We start from the raw sequence: 18,148 nt of genomic DNA, 5'->3' as shown, positions 1-18,148 counted from the left end.
CAATTGTACTTCATTTATTTTCATATGCAGTTCATGTGACAGAATCTTTTAGCTCATAGTCACTTAATTACTTAGTGCTTGTGAACCAGCTGAAGGTGTGATTCCCCTGCCATGCAGCTTTTGCGGTGATGGAACAAGTACAGCATGTCGCATTATAATCTGCAAACGCATTCTAAAACAGTGAGGCAGAAAATCTAGTCCTCTTTATGCATTTTTCTTACATTTTAAAACAAAACTTCGCTGAAGTGCGTCTTTCAAACTTGTGTGATACTGGGAGCGTGTACCGACAGATACAGCCAATGTGCTCACGTACACTTGGCTCATCGTGGAGATGCAGCAGGTCTCAAAAAGAGGTTGATGTGTCTGTAGTATCTGATACTTTTTCATTTGAAGAGCGTGGTTCTTAGTGTCAAACTTTGTAATCAGTGCTTGGAACATTTTGGCAAACAAGTTCATTTTTCAGGAGATTCTTGATTACCTGTGTTGAATTTGGTTTTCTTTTAAAAAATTCTCTAGCCCAATATTGTTGTGAAGATGATCTCTAAATAGAGCTGTGTTTGTAAGCATGGAGTTCGTTTGTAACTTTGACAGGCTTCAACAGAGTGAACTTTTACTTCTTGCAAAATTTGACAACAGGTTGGCTCATGTTGCTCTGTGGAAGAGTAGAGAAGTTCTGAGTAGAAACAACAGAGACCTCAAGTTGTCCATTGGGACTGGGAGCTTAACCCTCTCTTACCCTCCAAGAAACTCTGACCCTCCCCACAGTAAATTTCCAGTTGCTACCAGTTATCTTTTATGTTGTTTTAAATAAAACTAAACTAAAAAAAATGACCCCCAAGGCTGTATTGGAGAGACAGAGAGAAAAAACCTATCTCCTCTTAACAAAGATCATTGTTACTTGCAGTAATACTTGTTAATGTGTGCAACCCTTTTGAAGTGGTTGGGGCGAAAGTCTGTTAGATTCTTATATTGACTCATGAAATAATTTTGAAACATAAATAATAATAAAAATGCAAAGGAATCTATAGCATCTCAGAATGGAAAATAATAGTGCAGAGAACAGAAGAGAGACTTGGTTAGACAATGTAAAATTGAGTGTTTGGTTTTGGTAGCTTATTCAGTGCATGCTGAAACCATGGGGTGTCTTTGCAAGAGCTTAAGCATCTCGTCCTTTAGTTACACATGCAGCCCTTTTTTTTTTTTTTTTTCTTATGGGTGTGTGTTACATCCTTTGACAGGTGAATCACAGGGTACTGTGCATTTCAGGCACTTCACTACTGCTGTCACCATAGTTCATAGCTAAGGGTCAGCAAAGTATAGGAGGAGGAGGACAGACTGTAACTTGGGTCTCAAGCTCTATCTATTCAGTCGTCACTGATCAAAATTGTTGAATCTGAGTTAAAAAGAGTCCTTTGCCACCCTTACAGCATCCATACATCTGCCAGTGATTTTTTCTCTCTGTACTTGGTGCTTGTGAGAATCCCCAGTAAGTTTCTGATTGCTCTCTGTAGGTAACTGGGCTGTTCTGGATGAGGGGGTCTTCTCGATGGTCGTGGAGGGAGATGCAGAGGAGACAATTCCTTCATCGTAGGTTGAGGGTAGTTGAGCAATGGTCACTGGTGCATTAGGTGTGCTCGGAGGCATCGCAGGTCAGAATTGATGCTGGCTGTGCGGTGATGTGGTGTGGTACCATTCTTAGAGTTTTAGACTGTACTGGTCTTAATAAAGAGGTGTTGAATTTTCTGTGGGAATGCAGATTATCAGGTTTTGGTAGGCACCTTCAGAAGACACTCCAGAAGACTTTATGGCTGTAGGAATCTGTCAGGAGAGCAGGTGGGAGCAAATTCCATTCAGCATCATGTTACCTGGTAGCAGTTCGACATCTGTCTTGGACAGTTAGTATGTCCTGGGCAGGGAAGAGACTCCATGAACCTCAAGGGCATTCAGCAGAATCTTTGAGTTTTGATTGTATCGGTAGTTATTAATGGAAGTCACCAGAGCTGTGAGCATACTGAGAGCTGTGCCATGAAGCCTTCTTCTTGGGCAGGGTTGAGCAATGAAATCCAGGACTGGGCCAGGAGGGCTCACCAGAAGCATCTTTATCACATAGACCCAAGGTCTAGAATTTTCCCAGGAGCTGGCTCAATAAATAATTAAAGCATTGCTGAAACTTTTTTTCCAATATTAAGTTGTAAATACAAGTAAGAGACAGCATCTTATTTCAAATTTAAATTTGTTTTTGTTCAGCCTTGGGAGGTGCTCCATTGAGTTGATTTTTGTTGTGTTAAATCATGTCAAAGACGCTTAGAAGGCTCTATAGTCCTTGACTGCCTGCAAATACACTGTGAGAATTTTTAATAGATTGAAATAAATATTTTAAGGTAGCAGCACAAAGTGCCATGCTTCTTTTTTGACATTCTGCATAGCTGTTCTCAGTCTGTAATCAGATAAATCTCCTCTTCATTTCATTGCATTTTAATTGACTATTTACACAAAGCGTTTTAAGGATTTGTGGGCTGGTTATCGTAAAACAATTACAAAGAGACTCTAAAAGTGCATTGAACTGTTTAAGAAAATTGTAGAGATTTTATGAGATAGCTTGAAAAACATGCAGTTTGAAAGGATGCTACTTTCGAGATTATCTGCAGTGACTGGCTCTTGTTTTCTTGTTATTTTTTTCCCTTAAATCCAAGTTCTGTTTACAATATTTAATTATTTCTGGCGGAATGAGTCACATGTTATAAATAGAATATTGTGATGTTAGACTGCAAGTTAGAACTGTGTCATCTTTTATGCTTTAAAGATACTTTGCAGGTTTTAGATATTACCAGAGTATTAGTGTGATATTGCGAGGCCTTGGGGACTTTCACTGGAACTACAGCCACAAAACTGCCTCAATCTATCTGTAATATGTGTGGAAGCAGGATTTGGTTTTTTTTATAAGAACCTTTGAAATAGTTGTCTGTACACATATATTAGTCAGGAATTCACTGTTATCTAATGCTGCTTAAGTGGTATGTATGATTAGCTACGTTATCCCTATGCAGAAGAGGTGATGTCTTCATTATACTTGATTAAATATTGCTTTGTGTATAGTTTCTGTTCTATATTTAACAACAAACGTTCAGTAAGAGAAGAACAACACAATAAATATTATGTGGAAATACACGAGTTGCTAACACTATCATCTGAGTAGAGCAGGAGAGACAAAAAGGCTTAGTGAAGGGTACTGTTAAATAAATGGGGTTAAGAGGATGCAGATCACTCTCTAAGGTGACTATTTTAAAAGATATTTCTTTCATTGCAGTTAACCTATAAAAGAGAATGCACACAGTTCTTGCACCTTTTCTGACTCTGCCCAGCCTGTGGCTGTAACTGCCAAAGGCTGACTGGGGATACGTGTGATCTCTTACCACTTACAAGACAGAAAATACTTCATCCTTCACAAATCATGATAATATTTGATTTGTAATTCAGTACTCTGAATGGTCTATAAGATGCTTAAAAATTGTTTCTCTTCCCTTTTAATGAAGAAAATCACTGCTGCTGTGGAAGTTGTGCATAGGTATGATACTCGACGTTATTCCCTAGACATTCCCTAGAGAATGTAGGTGACGGCACAGACATGGTTACAGCTTTGTACTTTAAGGTCTTAGTAGCAGATGTTAAAATCTGTCAAAGGGAATTCAAAGTATAATGGAGCAGAGTAGCACGACTGTAAAAGCAGTTGTCGTAGAAAGCAATGAATTTATTGTGATCGGTGTTCCTGTTGCTAGAAGGCTTTGCAGAGTCAAAAGGTCTCCCTGCTTGTGCAGGCTGCGTGCAGCTGTGAACCAGGATCAGTGGTGCAGTGGCTCTCCAACTGCTTCTCATGGTAAGTCAGATACTCATGGTAACCCCAGATACTGTGGGGTAGGACTTCATCAAAGTACGCTGCCTGCGCAGCTGCTCCCACATCACTGTGAGTCGTCATCACTGGATTTGGAAATGGTCACTGGGATGGGAAATATTTTATGGTATTGGCTCAAGTAGGTTAGAAATACTCAAATGCTCAGTTATTTGTGTGTAAACGCTGTTTGTCAGCCCTTGTGGAAGACACTGTTTTGTGCTAACCTGTTTTCCCAGGAGAAAGATCCCTTGTCCTGATTTTGACTTTTGATAGTTTCAGCGTAGCCCATAGACAAGCTTCATTGATACTCAAAGGTGGAAGGGATAATTGGTTATGCCTCTTTTCTCCTGGTGGGATTATAACAGCCAGAAAATTTACGTAGTATTCTTAATCTGCTTTTCTGTGGCTAAGCAGGACTTGCATCTTTCATCAACTGTTTGTAGCGTAAGAGAAAATGTTCTCAGTTGTTCTCAGGTGTTCTCAGTTGGCACTGAAGAAATGTATACAAAGCAGCTGAAGGGCTAAAATCTAACGGGGAACAGCTTTGAGGTTGTAGGTCCACGATGTTCACTTTTGTTCTGAAATCTAGAGATTTTACAGTTTTATTTGCAAGAAAGTTTGTTGGACAATTTCATACTGATATGGTTGCCTGAAAGTCCTATAGCACCTTACGTTAAAATGAGGTGTAGAAGCCTTAAGGAGTTAAGTTTGAAAAGCAAATAATATGCTGAATACACAGTAAATGGCATGTTTGTTTTCCTTTAATGTCAAATTCTGTTGTATTTTGCCCTTCATAAATTCAGTTTTCTGTCTACAGTTTTTTTTTTTTTTTTTCATTGACTGCATAAATGACGTAGTACATGTTGTCAGTGGGAAATTTGGAGTTCTGCTAGTTTATTAAGTGCTATCTGGGGATGTGAGGTCTTGTCGTGAGCCACTGAAGTCAACAAGGGTTTTTCTAGTGACGGGAGGGAGGACACAGGACCAGGCTGTGGGGCTCGGCAGGCGAGAGAGCTTGAGAGAGAGCTTGCGTGTGCGAGACAGCCAGAGACAGCCAGGTTCCCTGCAACCTTGTGAGCAGACAGCCGGCAGAGAGGTACTTGGCTATGCAAACATTTTAATTGTCAGTCCCTAGATATTGTAGCCATTGCTTTGTCAAGGTGTATATAGCCTAAATGACACCCTCTGGCTATTGTTTCAGGCTAAAATACTGGAGAAAATCTGTATCAGTTTACAGCTAGGGTGTGGTTCTACAATCTTTTTTTTCCTCCCAGTGATGCTGGATTAAGCAGCTTCTCCATCTCTGCAGAGTGAAACTTTTGTGAAATAATGGTTGCATTTAACTTCAGAGTTGTTTCCAAAACAAGGTGATGGTTGCTTAAAGAAGGTACTGAATTTTCTGGCACATATTTGGTCTGGTAATCCTAGACTCTATTGGACCGTACTTGATTATTTATCTTTTCAGAGTGAATCTGATCCTGTTTTTTATGTGGCTACCTGCATGATTGTGTAGCATATTAGATCTTGTATCTTGGTGGTCTTTGAGTCTTAGAGGTGTATCAGTGAATAACTGCAGTGTAAATCAGGATTATTATAAGTAGTGTATTGTGAAAACTAAACAGCAAGTAAGAACTAGTTTATGTTTAACATATTGGTTGGTATTTTTAAAAAATATATTTTCGGTAATTAGCTATGTCAAAAGGCCAGGTAATAGAAATCAAAAGTTTCTTTTACTGAAATTCCCAAGGTGGTTCCCAGTAACTTTGTGAAGTGGAGAAAATACCATTTGGATCTGGGTTACTCTGCTGAGGAAGAGTTATGGCATGATTTATTTTTGTCTCTTATTGGAGGGCTGTTGCAAATAATGCCAAAAGGAGAGAGAGAGACATCATCTATACAGCATACATAAATGTGAGCCATACCAAATATTCTTCTTATCCCTACAGAACAAATCTATAGTAGTGTGGAATATCCAGGTGCCTCAAACTCTGCAAAGATTTGGGGTAACTGGCTGTATTTTTGATGGATATTTCAAAGGAATGAAAAGTGTTCCCAGTAGTCAGACAGTGTGAGTGTTGTATTACTGAGACAGCCATGTAAAATAATTTGGAAAGCAGCTCTCGGAAGAATAAATTTTCCCAGGAATTTTCCTGCTTTTCCCAGGAAATGTTAAAATTGTCTGCTTCATTCCTGTTCAATTGGAATTACTCTAGAAATGTGTTAAAGGAGTTTAACTTGCCTCTGACAGCTCAAAGACTTTGCTGGACTTTGGTTTGTGAGGAATATAATTTTGGTTTTCAGGTTGTTTTCTTCAGAAAATTTGCTTTTTAAAACATGGAACCTGTGTTTGAATGTGCCTGTTTTGGTCTGCTGGGAGAGATGCAGTCATCCTGCTCACAGGTAGTGAATGAGAGTATTTGAGAGGAGTGGCTTAAGTGAATTTCCTGATATCCAGCATTTACTTCATAAAAGTACCTAAAGATGAATTTCAGAAAGCGGTTTTGTTTTATAATTTCTGTGTAAGTTGTGTTACCCAAAGCAACTGTCTAGAAATCATGCTTGTTGAGGAGCTTCTGTTCCATGTTGTAGCTCGTGATTTACAGGCAAGTTTTGAGCCAGATTCAGTGTATCTGTGTTGCCTACCCAAGCTAGTGTAATACATGCTTAGATGGTAAATTGCAGGTTTTTTTTCCCTAAAAGCTCTCTTTTTTTTTTTTTTGTGGCTAAATGGTTGAAGGAAGACTTCTACTACCAGTTGTGTTATGAGGTTCTGGGGGAAATATCGGTGTCTGAACTATACCTGATAAGGTTTGATGATGTTTTGTATCTAGGCTGGGCAGAGCCCTCTCCTTATCTGTTGTTCCTTCTCTAGGACCTGCCTTAATAGCCAGCCGACTTGGTTTGCTTTGCCTGGCTATCTCAACACCGCTATTTCCCTGAGGTGTTTGGAGAAGTCCAAAACTCATTGGCCCTTGTTTGGGAGATTTCCTTTTGGTTCTGCCTGACGATCAGCTTGTGCCCTGAAATGTAGGGGCATAGACCACTGTGTCATTGCTCGAATAAAACTTACAAGTCTCTTCTGTTGTTTTTGTGGCCTGAATTTAATGATCTGAAGTGTTGGCTTGATAGCCTCGGAGATAAGAATGCTATTTTTATCTGCAGAGTAGGTAGAGCACAGGAGTAAAATCTTCAGTGTGCTGTCAGTGTGTCTTGTCTGAGGCTTGTTTACAACTGATTGGGAAGAGAAAAGGGTTCTCTGTGCAGCACTGCAATTCCCTGTCCTCCCGACACCATCCAGAGTCATCATGGATAACGACAATGATGCGAAGGAAGGCCCCTGTCCTGCGAAGGGACCAAAATCACAGTCTGGGTAGATGGTGCTCTGTATTGTCAAATGGGAGGACATGATGGTAAGATGCAGCATCAGCAGTTTTATTTATAGTTTAATCATGCTAAGAGTTTTCCTGCGCTTCTAGGAGTAGTGTTGTGAGATCTGAGCTTCATGGGAAGTGCCGTGTCATCCATCATCGCAGTGATTCAGGGTGATGTCACCAACTGACAGGAGCATTTGGGGTGTCCGTACTGTTATGGTGGCCCTGCGATACCCTTTCTTGGACTCCTTTGGCATCTCTCCCCAAGTGCTTTGCACTGTTGCTGGAAGCAAAAGCTTTTGAGCAATTTCCAAACACAAAGCGGTGCATTGTGGGCCAGCACTGGGAAGACTGGCTCAACAAGTTTGGCAGCAGCGGCTTTGGCTTCCTGCCTAACCTGGATAGGCACCAGTAGAGATTGCCGTAGTCTTCAGGCGGGTTTGAGCTGAAGACCTCAGCCTAGGACCTGAAATTCATGTGCATGCAACTGCTGCGTCTGGCAAAGGATCCGCTTCTGTAGTAAACCAGGGTTTTGTTATCCTAGACGTGTTTGCAGTAGTTATCTTTTGTCTGCTTTAGGAAAGGTGGATGTGTTATTTGTTTTCAGCGTACTGGAGGGTGGTAAACTGTACAAATTTGTTATAGTATCAAAAGATCCCGTTTACCTTTCAGTTTTCTGTTACCTATTTAATCTTACTGTTGTCATCCTGAGTCATGTAGGGGCAGTTGACTAGTGCTCTGAAATGTTCTTTTCCGTGTCTTCTTTAAAATACCAGCTCTGTATGTTCTTTGCTGTGCCTCTTTCTTAATACTGACTCCATGTCTTCTGTGACATCTCTACAGACCTTTGCAAACAGACCTGGTCTTGTAACATGATGCACTGGGACAACTGCTGGGGGGCTGTGGGGTTCTCCGGGGCTGCAGGAAACCGCTTGCACAGTCATACACGGAAAATGTGTAATCTTGTATCTGCGTAAGGGTGACTTTCTGTCTTGCTGCTTGTATAATCAGGTTTATTCTTATGTCCTTCTTGACATGAGATGTCTAAAAATTAAAATTAATGCCCAATTCAGTACTTCTATTCCCAAGAGCAGAGCATTTTGCTTCCTAGCTGCCTTACAAAAGGGAAAAGCAGTTCCTTTCCCCCCTCCCCCTGCATATTTAGGTCCATTCATATGTATCCGTATCCCAGCTCCCAAGTGTGACGAGCGCTGGTAGCTGCAGAAGGACCAGAGGAGAGCAGTAGTCTTAGAAGAATCTCTCAAAAAAGTGAGTTAGACCAAACCAACCAAATCAGTATGTTAAGGTGTCTGAGCAAATTCTTCTCTCCTTCCCTTTTGTTTCATTTTGTTGTAGGTATTACCTTCCATGGACATCACAGGTGGGCTGGCGTTCTGGTTATGTTGTAGAGGCCCAGACCATGAAAGAGCAGAAAAAATAATTTAAAGTATGTCAGCCCTTTCAGATCCTCTGGATGTATAATACGATCTAAGTTGTCTTCATTTTTTTAATACATCTAAATTAAAAAATATAAAAAGTTGCAATCCTTCCCAACCTGTTTGTATTTAAGTGGGAAATGGAGGATTTCAGTAGAGGAGAACTAGTTCCAGTAATGGAAGAACAATACCTGGTACAGATTTGTTCACCCAGAGTTTTCAAAGTCTTTTTTTTATTCTGTAGCAAGTACCATTTATTTTATGTGTAATGTTTGGAGATGGAATTCTGGAAAATTTTCTGAGGGCGGGCTCCTAAAATAAGGCAAATCACTCTTAACAGTGAAGAAATGCGTGTTGAAATAAGGATAGTGATGGGCTTATTCTAAAAAAAAAAAAAGCAGTGCAAAGGCAAAATCTAAACTACTTCTTTAGAAAAATCTGAATTCCCCAACAATAGAAAAAATTTCACTTCCAGTTCAACCTAAACTCCTCTTGATGGGTTTGTGTTGTATAACAAACAGCACGCTTACCTATTTAGTGAATATAACTGAGTGTCAGAGCACAACTAGCACTGGTTTAAAGGCTAACACTTCTGAACAGATAGATCCCCTCTTGGAAGGGAAGCTCTGACAACTGTAGATCTCTATGTGCTGGAACATGTCATTTGTGAGAAGTAAAGACTTTTAAGGTTTACCGGTTCCTCAGGTAGATAATTGAAATACTCAGTCACATGTATTTGTCTAAAGGTGTACAGTGGCCAAGTTTAAAGTCCTTTGTGTCACTACATGTGTGTTCAAATATATAAGAAGTGGGTTAGCTCTTTTACTGCACTATAACAACAAAAATACTGTTTTGTTCTCCACTTTATCTTTTAATCTTATTAAATGTCACAGTACTGTTGGGATTTTTCACTATAGCACATTTATGTGCCTGTTGCTGTGCAACTTGCATATTTTTTTTAATTATATCAAATAATCTGCTAGTAAATCTGTAAAGCAAAGGAAGTTTTAATGGAAAAACTGATAGCGCCTGCCAAATTGAGAGGAGTGCGGAAATGTAAGTTGATATGTGAAAATCGACAGGCATCAGTTTCCTTATAGCTATATTAGACGTGATTGAAACAGTCTTATTTTTGAAGTGGATGTTCCAGTGCATGGAGAATGGGAGTGGCAGGGGTGGGGTGGTTTTAGGTGGTTGGGTTGCCTAATAAAAGAAAATACTGAAATAGCATTCTGTTGACAGGTCATCGCTATTATTTTCCTTTAAATTTTTTTTTTGCATATGCTGATTTGCTCCCTCAGGTATCAGGTGCACAATGTAAAATGTATGCAGAGTATTCTTTGTGCAAAGATGCATTGTCTTTGGACCATTAAAGAATAGTGCTGTGCTGCTGACACAGGCGAGCTGGGGCTGTGGGCAGCAGGGAAGGTAGGAGAGGTTCAGAGACTGAGCGTTATGCGTGTCCTCTGTAGCAGGGAAAATAACGTGTTAACTGATGATGCTAATAATGCCATCATATAAAAGATACATAACTCTCTCTAGTTCTTATTTTTATTTGAAAAAGTTTGGATTTTTAGAGAGTAGATTGACTGTGATGTTTCTGATATCACTTTTTTGATTATTTTTTAATGTTATTTTTCTGTCTTGTTATTCTCCTATCACAAAAGATATACAGTCGTGGGTACGTTGTATTCTTCCAGTTCTCAGTTGGTAAGAAAATGTGTGAATCTAAAAGTGAACAGTTGTTACCACTCTACTTCCTCAGTTACTGGGCGCTGAGGTACAGCCAGCACTCGGTTGATTTTCTGTGATGTGGACAGTTACATAGAGAAAGATGGCGTACAGCCAGCACTCGGTTGATTTTCTGTGGTGTGGACAGTTACATAGAGAAAGATGGCAAAAAACACACATGCCATTTTTTTTTTTTCCTCAAAAGCATGTCTAGATAGGAGATGGGAGAGAGTGAGGAGCTTGGAACATGTTCACCATTTGCAGTCACGATGTATCAAAATACTTCTGCTGCAATGAGCAGCTTTATGTAAACTGTGAGTTTAGATTTAAATAAAACAAACTTCCCTTTTCCCACTGCAAAAGTACAGCTGCTGCAAAGCACGCAGAGTGCTGTGTGTAAAAAAGGAGAAAAGCACCAAACTACTTCCCTTTTCCCACTGCAAAAGTACAGCTGCTGCAAAACACGCAGAGTGCTGTGTGTAAAAGAGGAGAAAAGCACCAAACCTGTTGATGTTAAAACAATTCGTAATAGTAGCACGCTTTAGCGTATGTGACTTCAGATACAATTTAGACTATTCAGTGGAATATCTATTTAATTTTGATTGAGGCTATGTTTGTGACTTTCCCTGCTTTCCCACTGCAAAAGTACAGCTGCTGCAAAACACGCAGAGTGCTGTGTGTAAAAGAGGAGAAAAGCACCAAACCTGTTGATGTTAAAACAATTCGTAATAGTAGCACGCTTTAGCGTATGTGACTTCAGATACAATTTAGACTATTCAGTGGAATATCTATTTAATTTTGATTGAGGCTATGTTTGTGACTTTCCCTGCTTGGTAATAGACCCTGTTTTTCTGCATAATAACTGAAGTGTTTGTGTACACTTTCATATTGAATTAGCCTAGATTTTAATTTTACTGTGTAAACTCCAAGTTTTTCATTTCCTGACTTCTATTTAATTTTTGTGTCCTAATTGCAAAGCTAAATTCAACTTTGAGGGTTCCTTAAGCTATTTTAGGGTTAGATGTGTAATAAGTAGGGGTCTTTTTGACACAAAAACATAAATAATAATTTGACGACTTCCCTAAAATACAGCAGTGGCACGATGAGATCATGTCACCTAAAAATAATGCATGACTTTGAAGATTTCTTATATCACAAATTGTATGCTCAGTATTTACATAATATTGTACAAATGGGCTGGAGAAATCTGAAATATCTGCAACTCTGAAAACTCATTCATGAGTAAATGGGAATAGTCTTTGCAGATGACTGACTTCATTCAAGTTGCTGATGAAAACCTGATGTAACAGAAGACAATGTGTGGGGGGAGACTTTTTCATCAGCTGAAAAGCTTTAAATATGCTACTTGTCTTTCATTGAGAAATTTATTAATCAGGCTTTCTACAGATGATCTTCTGTAAACTTGCTCATTGAAATGGTGTATCCTGTACAATAAACTTACAAAACCTGGTTAATAGTTTTGAATGAACAATTTGACATATGTTTTGTGTTAGATTTTCCAAAAGATTAATTGTGTGTAGATGAATTAGTATACAAAGAATTTAACTAAATGCTTCGATGTCTGCTTTAATACGTGTTTAATATGTAATTACAGGAACATTCAAATCTTGGGAGTCTAAAATTAGTGCTCCCAGCTGCATGCTAGGCTGCAGGTGCACGTGTGCGTGACACGCTCCTCTTTGGTCTCTGCTGCTGAGTTTTTATCGGTGAGCACGATACAGAAATTTCCCCAGACTGTTCAATTTTAGAGAAGAGGAGACGTAGCGACTGTCAGTGTTGCATTCTGCAGGCTCGCAGAGAGAGGGAGGAAAGGCTACGGGAGAATTGCAGGGATCATGTGCTCGTAGCATGCAAAAGGACTGATCGTTGGATTTGCCGCTGCCGCTTGGACATTCCCGGAGGAGTGTTACTGCCTGCAGCATGTGGCAAACCTTTTTGCTACCGGAGAATTGCATGGATCATGTGCTCGTAGCATGCAAAAGGACTGATCGTTGGATTTGCTGCTTGGACATTCCTGGAGGAGTGTTACTGCCTGCAGCATGTGGCAAACCTTTTTGCGGGAGGTGAAGCTGGAGGGGGCGGTGCAGGGGATGGGATTTTGGAAATGTAAAATAGCTGAACCCACAGGAAACATGAGCCAGGAGAGGTAGGTCCTCCATCATCCTTTCAGGTGTTGCTGGGCAAGATTCTGCCTTGAATTTGGGAAAGCAAAGTAAAAACAACAGAATTGTAGCTTTGGAAAAATAGACTGTCGTGAGTTTCGAAAGGAGACTGGACAGAGAGGACTCTGCTTTTAGAGATAAAGTGTTCCAGCGCTACTAAAGATTTACGACAGTGATCGAATCTCGTAAAGCAGCTCCTGTGCCTAGTTAGACTGTGGGATTTTTTGATCTTGAAGTGAAAGTCATTTATTTGAGCCAAAACTTTGAGGAGTGGGTGTTCTTAGGATTTCAGTAAAATGCTGTGTAATTGCTGTATTTGCCAAAGTGGAAAATGCAGTAAAAACATTTAATCAAGTCTTCAGCTGTTCTGTCCTTCATCCAGTCAATCAGCAACTGCACAGTGAAACAAAAGCTTGTGCACTGGTGCTAAGAACCCAAGGAGAGCTGTGCCTTTCGAATGTCTCCTCCAATAGCTGGGCTTTCCAGGCTGTATGTGCAAAAAAATGTAAGTTACTTAATGTTCAGAGCAGAGTCGGCAAGGAATTTAAAATATAGGTAACCTTGCAGAAAATACTTTATCAGTGCTTCCCTGTGAACCTAAATGGAATGTCTTGGGTATGGGAATGTCCGTTTGCTGTACTTCATTAGGTATTAAAAGGTTCTTTTGTATCTGAGGCAACATGAGCACAAACCTTACAGGACAGATTTTTTTAAAAAGTGTTCCTGTATGTAAATTTGATCATTTTGTGTTCAGTTTGTTTGATTATGCATATGTCCTTTGCAGACACTAATTTGTTATGCTTGCACATATGGTTTGTCAAACACTTGTGTTCTGTTAATACATAAGTGTTCATTACTTGAGATTTTGCAGAACACCCCCAGGTATGTATATTTTGCTAGAATCTCTTGTTTTGGTTTAAAACTTGTGTAAACCAGAGCCTTCTGAATATTTTGTGGTTTTAGTTATTTTGTTCACAATACCTGTTTAGGGATATTCTTTTTGTTACAATTTTGCATAGTACACAGTACAAAATTTGCCAGTAGTTTAATTTTTTCAACATTGATAAGTATACAGAAACACATGTGTGTTCATGAATGATAAGCACTTGAGTGTTTCTGGAAAATATTTTGGAAAAATATTGTGTAGAAAATAATATTTTAGTTGCAGAAGGTGAAGTATTTGTGTATGAAAGGTAAGTTTGGAGCTGCTAACTTAGATCACTTTTTAACATTCACATCAATTAAAGTAAGGGACTATTATGACTTAGAATTCACGGGAGCTTTACTTTGGGTAAGTTAGTTAAGATACCTTATAGTGCTGTTTGTGCAGAAAGCTTGCTGCCTCAGGCTTAGATCCAAGATCCTCCATGCACCTGAAAATTACTTGTTCTTGAAACTAATGTCAGCAATAGATCCAGCAGGACGCGCCCGGTGTGCAGATTTCTTGGCAGAATTTTAGCTTTTGGGGCTGGCCGTAAGCATTAGGCTGGTTGTAAACAAGCTCAGCTTTCTGTCTGAAATCTGCCGGGCTTCGGTGCAGGCTGTTCTGTGTGGTCCTGAACTCTGATTAGTCCCCTTCCTACTCTCTCCCCCAAATCACAGGCTCTTAAAAACAGTAATTTAGGAGGTTTTGTCTGCATTCAGGTATTAAAATGGCATTCATGTTCTCCACAACCATAAAGGGTAAATCAATGGAAATATTTTTATTACTTTAACAGGATCTGACAGTAGCTGGGACAAGTGCTATAAGCAAATTACGGGAGGTGGCACAACACTTTTTCTGCTTCAAGATGTCAGCTAGTTTTATGTTTCTGCAGCTGTGTTTTTTCTACCCTTTTTGAATTTTTTTCAGATGTTACTAAAGAGTTATGTTATCTTTAAAAAAAAAAAAAGTTCTAAGAGCATGCCTTTAGAGAAAGAGATCTGCCAGTTAAGTCGAGCTGAAACAAAGTGTATTCACATATTTTTTACCTTAGTATGATCAAGACTAATTTTCCTCTAATGAGAAGAGAAAACACAGCCAGTATGGAGCAAATATATTCAAGATAGCTTTTGTGGACACTATTTGAACTTACTTGCTCCATGAAGTAAATAGTTCAAACAATCCACATTTGGCAACATTTCAAAATAATGGGATATATTTACAATTTCCTTAGGTAGTACCTCCAAAACAGTTCCCTGATGTCTTAATGGCAAGCCCAGTGAATTGATAAAAGTTGGTACATTTACTTAGGGTGGATTTGGATCAGGCCCCTGCAAAAAGAAAAGTAAATTCCGCGTTTGAAGAGTTGTAGAGATAATAGGGAGTTACATCTGTTGTGAGTGTAAAGTTAATAGTCTAGGGCATCACGTTTTAATGCATCTAATATTAACTAAAGCGATTAAAAGTATTATGAAAGTATAATCAGGTTGGTGGTGTGCTGAAGGCATGTTATGCTGTGCTGTGGTGATTTTTGTAGTCAAAACATTTTACTGTTCCCATCAGGCATCAGCATTAAATGTCCATTGTCAAATTACACTAAGTGGCAAGCAGTACATATGTATTTGTGATAAGTCAGATTCAGACTTTAAAAAATAATCTTAATAAGCAGATGCTAATGTTGAGAATGGATAGGGAAGAAGTGAGGATTAGCAGTGTTCAGGCTTAAAAAATACTTCAATACTTGTATGTATTCTTCTCATGTTTTTTATCAAGTTTTTTTTATTCTTCTGCCTTAACTCTGTGATAGAGTTTGTTCTTTGCCCTTTCATTTCTGCTCTTGCTAGTTTTGGTTTCTCTTCCTCTGTTTCAGTTTTCACTCTCCTCCTTGTTTTTTCAGTCGTTGCAAGCAGACTTCTGCAAAATAGGAAATGTGTGTTCTGGTCTCTGCAAACAGCCTGGATTAGGGCTGCTCTTACCCTCTTCCTCTAGAGTTTGCTGTCCTGGAGAAGATCTTGACCTCACTTATTTGGGTGATATTTCATCTCACTTCTAGAAGGGATGTTGTTTTATTACATGCTAGGATAGATGGACCGTGCAGTGTCCCAGTATGAAAAGAGAGAATGAGATATGTAGGAAATTTGATAATTTTGAGGGGTTAAAAAAAATCCACTAAAAATATGCAGTGGACCTGTGGTGGTCACTGAATCCAGTGCCTCGATAAAATCGAACTGCCAACCTGTGCACTGGCTGCGTGATTTTTATCCTGTTTTATTTGTTCTGTTTTCTGTGATGTTAAGTGATAGAATTAAGAGTACACAGACACGGTTACTCTTAATGACCACAAGCGTGAATTTCTGTAGTGTAACTGTCCTGAAAGACAATGTTGGAAATACTAAGAAATTACTAGATGATTTACGTGCTTCTACATCCCTCTGGAGAAGAAGAGATGGCGATGTAGTTTAAGAAAGTTTTTCAGAGTAGACATGCTGAGCTCTGTGTTTCTTGATGTATGGTATGTCAGATTGTCTGTTATTGCTTTTTGGTTTTTATTAGAAAAGATGCTATATTGGCCTTTTCCAAATAGGAAGCATTTTCCCTTATCGTATGCTCAACAGATAATGAATGCAGTTAAGGTATCTCAGGATTGCCTGTGGCATGGGCTTGTTCTAGTCTTGGTGAAGAGTACACAATATATCACTTAGTTACCTTTTTAAAAATATTGTAACTAAGTTACATTTGAAAGGAGAAGTGAATTCTGGAGGTCACAATGTTCAGAGGTTTCATATTGTGGAGGTAAGTGGCGCTAATAGAATTAACGTAACTAGCAGCTCCTAACAGTATTTGTATGTTGATGCCATATAAAATGCTGCATTTATGGAAAAATAAATGGAGAGTTTGAGGTCTTGGTTTAAATTTTTAGTTTGACCTTGAAAAACATTCCCAGATGGAGAGAGTTAAATGAGCCCAGCTTTGGAAGAGGAACATACGAATCACGGTTGCTAGGCTCTTCCTTGAGAGGCACAGGCTTTGCATTTGCAGTGAAGTATTTCAAAAAGTAATCTTTAAACTCGGAGGAGCAGTGCAGTTGAAATGGCACTGGTGAAATACTATAAACTTCATTAGACTTTTAAATACAGAATTTACATGTCATTAAATTAAACGGGTATAAAGCATTAGACGTTAGAATATCAACTGCAAGACTTGTGAACTTTCATAAGTGGTTAAGGGGGGAACAGAGAAATTCAGCATCCGTCTTCTGCTCTTGGTACGTACTCGTTACGTAGGCCTTGTTAAACTGTTCTGTATATTATTCTCTAACATTTGCTCGGTCTAATTTGTCATTCTCATAACAGTGCCACATAGGTGTTTGCCCTGTTGGAACACAGAAACAGAAGTATCATTTCCCTGAATCCTGTTCTTGATCTGCTCGACTAAAATGACAGTGAAACACCTTAAACATGTGGGAGCTTACCTGCCTAAGGCAGGCTCCTGGGTTGGGAAGTGTGGACTGAGGTCTCTTCCAGTTGTCCTGACTGATCTTGGTTGGGTCACACGCCTTACAGTTTCAAATCCGTTGTTAAAACTAATGTTTAGGTCTCTCTGAAATACCGACACTACTTTTTGCCCAAGGGTATCTTGTCCGTGGCCCTACGGGCTGGTCTCATGTGTTTGTGCAGTGCTCAGCACAGCCGGGTTCCTGTCCTATTTGAATGGTTCTTTATGAGTTTGTGTATTTCCTAGCATTTTGGCATTGCTTTCTGGCACTTGGAGCTTTGCTTTGTAAAACTCTGAAGATGTGCTTCACTGTGTAAAGGACACTCGTAAATTATTCAGATTATCTTGGGATCCCCAGACTGAAACAGGAAAACATTTTTGTTCCCATCAATTTCTGCCAGTTGGTTTCATGTGTAGTTTAAAATTGCAGGTCTGTATTGCCATCAAATATTCACAAAAGGGTACTTCCGTAGAGTGAGCTTCGTGTCTCAAGACTAGTGTCTTGCAAGAGACGGAGAAGCAGGCATCCTTTCCTCCTGGTAATGATTTCACCCCCTGCATTCTGTACAAGCTGGTGTAAAGTCTGTGAATCCAATGTTGTCTGAAAGGTACAGTTAGGAGGATGGGTAACATGGTGTGGATTTACAGTTCATTAGACATTTTACAGGAGCAGCCTGTCTGCATGCTATTAACAGTGTAAATAGCAGGCAGTGCGTGCTGTTATTGTCCCATTCATCACGGTGTATGTAGTCGAAGGGAAGTGACCCTGGTGTGTTTGCTTGCCGTGTGGAAACTCCTTTACACAGGCGTACCCAAAGAGCTCCTCCATGAAATATTAGCAATGTTGTTTAAGTTTATACTTATTTTTTTCTTACCTAGCTCAGTATTACATCACAGAAAGTAGATATGGAAAAAATAGAATTTTATTATTCCTATCTGATTTTTTTTTCCCCTACATGTATTACTAGTTTTGCCTGGTTTGCAGTAAGTGTGCTCGAGGCCCTAATACTTTTTAAAAATAAATATATTAATAAATAAGCAAGGGTCGCTATTTAATGAAGTGCAAATCAGATTATTTATTTTAATGTAACCTCAGTTGCAGAAGGGTGCCTGTGACTCGG

Source organism: Pterocles gutturalis, unplaced genomic scaffold, assembly GCF_000699245.1.
Source record: "Pterocles gutturalis isolate BGI_N339 unplaced genomic scaffold, ASM69924v1 scaffold2325, whole genome shotgun sequence".
NCBI lineage: Eukaryota > Metazoa > Chordata > Aves > Pterocliformes > Pteroclidae > Pterocles > Pterocles gutturalis.
The sequence above is the reverse complement of the archived record's forward strand: the minus strand, read 5'-3'. Positions refer to the sequence as shown.